The sequence below is a fragment of the Myotis lucifugus genome, unplaced genomic scaffold (assembly GCF_000147115.1).
Source record: "Myotis lucifugus unplaced genomic scaffold, Myoluc2.0 scaffold_18, whole genome shotgun sequence".
In the NCBI taxonomy this organism is placed as follows: domain Eukaryota; kingdom Metazoa; phylum Chordata; class Mammalia; order Chiroptera; family Vespertilionidae; genus Myotis; species Myotis lucifugus.
Window position 1 is genome coordinate 9,690,532 of NW_005871066.1, and position 5,721 is coordinate 9,696,252.

The 5,721-nt window shown below is 50.1% G+C and overlaps 1 protein-coding gene across 5 annotated transcripts in view; it reads left to right on the forward strand.

The window, feature by feature from the left end:
* ATXN7L1 (ataxin 7 like 1) overlaps positions 1 to 5,721 on the forward strand; it is a 225,868-nt gene that overhangs the window by 147,928 nt on the left and 72,219 nt on the right. For 2 of the 5 annotated variants that reach the window (XM_023751090.1, XM_023751086.1), the window contains exon 1: positions 4,923 to 5,240. The exons of the other annotated variants lie outside the window; for them this stretch is intronic. The gene's annotated coding sequence lies outside the window, so the exon portion shown is untranslated. Of the gene's footprint in view, positions 1 to 4,922; positions 5,241 to 5,721 lie in introns of those variants that run through there. 5 annotated transcript variants of the gene reach the window in all.

The window sequence follows — 5,721 nt, forward strand, 5'->3', positions numbered from 1 at the left end:
TTAAGGCCGATCCCTCCATTCTATTCCCCCAGCTTGTTCTTGAGGTTGCAAACTTTAACCAAGCAATAGATGAACCTCACTGCGGAGAGGGGGAGACCATGGAGGACACGTGAGCTGCCTCCCTCCCACCCACAGGACAGGGTCTCCTCCCCTCCGGTCACCGCCTTCCTTAAGCTGGACTTCCCCCGGTTCTCTAACCGGTCCAAACCTTCCCATGCCACTTGGACGGGCACAGAAGCCTTTCTAGGGCGTTTTTCCTCCCATGCGAAGAAAGGGATTGCCTTCAGCAGGAAAGGATGGCGGCCCCCGCAGCCACACTCTTGCCAGCGAGGGAGGGCATGCATGAGGCAACCAATCAATGATTCTCCCTCAGCATTGATGTTTCCATTTCTCTCTCCCTTTCCTTTCCTCTCTGAAATCAATTTTAAAAATATTTTTTAAAAAAATAAAATATTTTTCGCCCAGCCGGGTGTGGCTCAGCGGTTGAGCATCGACCCAGGAACCAAGAGGTCACCGGTTTGATTCCCGGTCAGGGCATATGCCCAGGTTGCGGGCTTGATCCCCAGTGGGGGGCGTGCAGGAGGCAGCAGATCAGTGATTCTCATCATTGATGTTTCTCTCTCTCTCTCCTTCTCCCTTCCTCTCTGAAATAAATAAAAATATATTTTTAAAAAAAATATTTTTTAAAGTTAATTAAAATACTAAATCTGATACCCATCTAACATAAAGATATTCACCTTCCAGGTGTACCTAATAAGGCATGCGTATATCTTTGTGATGCACATTAACTGGAATGTCACTTGTTCATTCAAAGCCTGCATTAATAATGCACAGCACGGCTTCTCTGCTCTGGCTAGGCATTGGCCTACAGATAAAGGAGACTCAGAACTGGCCCTCAAGGAACTTACTTATAGTCCAGTGATCCAGATTTCAGTCAACCCAATTTATTGACCTTCACCATAAAGTCACTTTGCAGATTTTGGTACAGTACTGACTGAGGCTGATTGAGATTTGCACTCTCCTGAAAAATTTAGCATATGTGGCCCCCATATGTGCAAAACTGGTCATGAGCCCACATCACAGAGGATTAAGCCAAAGCCAGTCTCAGGTAAGGTCAGGCAGATTGGCTCAGTCCCTGTGAACCCAGGTAACAGGGCAAAAGTAAATGCATGGAGCTGCGCCTTAGGTTCTGACCTGGAGGTGTGCAGGGCAACATCAGGGGGAAAGCCAAGTCCTCAGCCAACGGCTGCCACAGCTGCTGACACGCCACCCTGCCTTTCTGTCTCCTGGCAGCTCAGGCCTCCATCCTTTTCTGGATCCATCCTTTTTTTCACCAGCTTTCCACGTAACCAGGCCGTGTTTTACAGACCTCACTGGTCCCTGACCAGCTTCCTTCTCTGTCTATGTATGCAGCTCCCTTCACTGAGGCCCAGACGGTATCTAAATGCCCAGAGAGTGGGCACAGGGCCCCAACTTTGTCTCCATCGATGCTGTTGTCCTCAAGAGCTGGGTGTACTGTGCTCACCAGCCTTCCCCAAACCACCGCATTCATTGGCAAAGTGGGATTTGTCTGGTCTATGGTTTCGTAAGCACACCAGTACTAACTACAACAAGTTTCTGCTAACGTTCCATGTTCCATCAGCCCACTTTTACTAACTTGATATTACAAGTTTGGTGGCCGTGCCTCACGGCTTTTCAGATGTTCTGATTTTAAATGGCCTACCTTCCTGTCTTCTTTGAATATGCCAGCACTTGTCAAACCATGTGTCCTACTTTTTGGTTTAAAAAAGGGGGGGAGGGTCTCTATGCTCAGAGGAGTCACAAGGTACATGGAAATACTGTAGTCTACTCATGTTGTATCTTGTGAGCAAATGAGTTTTCCTGTCGAGACCAATCTGGTGTACCCAGTCCCCATATTCTTTTCAGGTAGCATGGATGCAAATGTCATGTGGTTACCAAAACAACCTCAAACAAACCAGTGAGAGGCACCACCTGTGCAGCTCATCTACCCACAGAGCTTCTCCAGTGAACAGGAGACAAATTTCATTAGTCCTTACGACTTAGGCTGCTTTAGTGACGTTCAACATAAAGGCCACTTTGACATCCAACTTCTCTGGCCTTTGGTTCTGTGTTTGGTTGTGTCGTGTTTTCAGGGAGAAAGAAGAGGAGAGATAGATTCATGAGGCAGTGGCAGAACATTCTAGAACTTTCTAATCATCTCCTCCTGACCGTCTTCCATCTTTCGTTCCCCACTCAGCATCTCTTTCATGGCCCTGAGCGCTTGGACATCCTGACATGTCTCCATTCACCCCTCCAAGCACCTCAGCGCCTGCAGTGACTCACTGTCATGCTCTCTCAGCAGAAATGCCCCCAACCTGCAATGAGCCTGCCCATGTGCATCACATAACAGCAATGGCACCCCCCACCAAGCTGTGAGGGTGCCCACTTGGCACAGACAAGGCACATGACAGCAGAACCCTTCATTTTGGTGCCATGTTTTCAGTAGCCTCTGTTGCCAAAGAACTCAGCAAAAGCAGAAATTGGAAACACCACATGGAAGAAGAGACCCATCAAACCATGTGCGAGGCCGCACACCTGGAGGTGCAGGCTACATCATGTACCGCTTGGCAGGCCTGCAGGGCCATTCTGTCCCGGCTTCTTAGACCAGGATTAGGTGAGGAGCCAGGGATCAGCACTTGGGTGAACTAATCAAGTGACAGGCCCGGGTGCAGGCTGGGCGGAGATGGTTACTTTCCATTGAATCAGAACTCTGGAGTGCAGATGTCCGAAGCTGCCGGTGTGGAGAGGAACCCTTCGGCACGGGGAGTTTGCAGTCTGTGAACTGCTGCAGGAAAACCATAAAAACAGGGAGTTTTGAGGAAACCAAGGGAGAAGATGTGTTTTTATAATAAAACAACTTTACTGGCCTTTCTAGTTCTATCATTGTGTGTTCTGGAAACACAGTAGAAGCCGGCGAGAAGGCCTGGGTGAGGAGATGGGAGACCGCGAGCTGTTTGTGATTTGCACTGTGGCCTTGGACATGATGTGTGTCCTCTCCAAAAATCTCAATTTACCTGTCCATAGAAATGGGACCAATAACGCTCTTACAGTACTTTGTGAAGAATAAAACACCAGCACAAGTCGCCGTTCATGGGGCTAAGACCGAGGCTTCTCCAAGCCTCTGTTTTCCTCTTTTTAAATGGGGATAATAATGCCAGCCCTCCCCATCTCTCGGGATGCTTCGGAGGATCGGATGATAGAATGTGTGTGAGGGAGACAGGGAAACCATGGAGTTCTAAGTGAGCAGCGGGGTCACAAATATTCCAGGCCTTTAAGGAGTCAGTTGCCACCCTGAGGCCGGGGTTGGTTTAAGACTTACTTTGCCAGACCAGAGCCTTCTCTCCAGGGCATCCCTTCCCCCTTTCCCTCTCCCCCCCCCCCCCCCTCACCGTTCCTCTTCACCTGCTCCTTCCTTTGTCTTGGATGCTCTGAGTTGCCTTTGCTCTTCTCTCTGCATCTGTCAGGCAACTGCTGCGTCTCACTCCAGGGAGCATCATTTAAGATCCCAGTGAAACCGTTTCTAGATATCGTCTGTAATAAAATGTGAGTTCCTTTGGGAGGAAAGGGGCAGCCACCGTGTGGGTTCATATCCACCACCATTGCACTGGTGGCCCCCCAGAACCAGAGGCCTACATATACTTTCCAGCATAAATGGGAGTCTGGCCCAAGGTTACAGTGGCTTTTACAAACAACCTGTTTCTACTTACTACTTTCCCCTAGGCCTCTGGAGTGGGGAAGGAGCAACATTTTATTCTTCAAATCAGAGCTAGTGGATGGATGGATGGATGGATGGATGGATGGATTGGGGTAGCGGGGGAGGCTTGAGTCCACTCAGCAGTTTAAAATTTCTCATTCTTACATCCACACCCCAGTTCTCCTCTGGCAACTCTGAAATTTTATCTGGTGAGTTGATGCATTCTGAGGAAGCAGTGGAAAACCTTGTTAAATACGGGGTTTAAACATGCCTTTTCATTTTATTTTGCCAGATGAAAATACTTTTTTCACTCTCACCTGAAGCGAGCACAGACTCCTGTCCTGGGAGGGACAAAGGTTGATCCTGACAACCTTAAACTCAAAGGGGAAAGGGAAGCCTTTCTCGGGACCAGGTCCGAAGCAGCTGTCCCTCCCTTAGCTTCCTTCATGGCCAGTGGCTCACCGAGCAGGGAACTCGGAAGTCCCTTTCCCATGTGTTGTTGTTGTTCATTTATTTTAGAGAGAGGAAGAGGGGGTGGGAGGGAGAGAGACAGAGACACATCAATTTATTGTTCACTTATTTATGCATCCACTGGTTGATTCTTGTCTGAGCCCTGGGCCCGGGGTAAGCCTGCAGCCTTGGCCTTTGGGGAGGACGCTCTAACCACCTGAACTACCCGGCCAGGGACCCCTGGCCACATCTTGAAAACTCCATTCCGCCCGCCCCTTTTCCCTCCCCTGGGGTTTACCAACTAACAAATTCCAATGCAGTCACTCCAGATGTGCACCGAGGCCTTGGCGTTGGCAACATCTCGTAAGTCAATCTCGACGTAAAAAAAAAGATGCTTCAAGGGAGCACCCAGTCAGTTCCTTCTAAGAACCGCAGCTTGTCATGTGACACCTGCCCCTCCCCCTCCCCCCTTCTCTCGGAAAACCACCCACCCCACCAATAAACTGGGTTGACCCGTGTCCTTTCTCTGCCAAACATCTACATTTCTTCCGAGGTGGTAATCTTTGGCTTTTGTTATTTAAGGGCTGTTGGGTCCTGGATGGTTACCCAATTGCTGTGGGGCTTGCATAAACAGTTAACAAAAACACGGCGCACGCGGCGGGCCGTTTCGCTTTCTGTGCTTGTTGTTCTTGGCACGGGGTCAGTTCTATGAACTTCTGGTGTCCAACTGGTAGGACCTGAAACTCCGTGTTTAACAAGTGCCTGTAGTCAAAACAGTTGGCGTGTGCGAGCGGGGAGAGCCGGTGCCGACTGCAGCTGGTCACCGCGTCCTGGGCGTGCAGAACCCCGAGTCGCGGCGCTCCGAGTCGGGGTTGGGCTTCTGTGCTTGTTACGTTGTGAGGTTTTTCTTTCTTCTTTTTTTTTTTTTTTCTTTTTCGTGACGGCACCCGTGCTCATGTGGATCGCATCAGGTTCCAAAAGTACAACATGTTGACAGTCGTCGTAGAATCAGATTAAGTTGGCAGCCTGAGTCTCCGTAAGTGGCTTTAGTTTACATTTCTTCTTCTAACAGGATGTTTTGCATAATGGTGCTGATCCTGGGTTATTTATAGACTTTTTCGGAAGGGGAAAGGAAAAAAACAAACGGGGATGCGTGCGTTTTCGGCTCTAACTGTGGAAAGTGAAATCCGTGTCTGCGGCCGGACAAACGGCCGTGCCTGTGCAGCGGTTCTTTGAGCGCCTGGGAATGCATTTCTGCGCGAGGTCCTTTGGTGACACGCCCGGGCGGAGGCTCCGGCCGCCCATAGCGGACACCCTGCGAGCTAGTTGTCGTCGGACGTGTTGTTTTCCTTCGGTCGGTCACAAACGGAGTAAAATGAAAGCGAGGATGCCATTTCCCCTGGGGTGGACGCGGTGATTGGCTGTCGTTTCAAACGTCCCGGTGGGGTTGCGATGGTTGTTTTGGCCAAACCCGCAGGAGCCCTGTTCGCAGGGGCGTCGTCGTCCCCCCCCCCCCC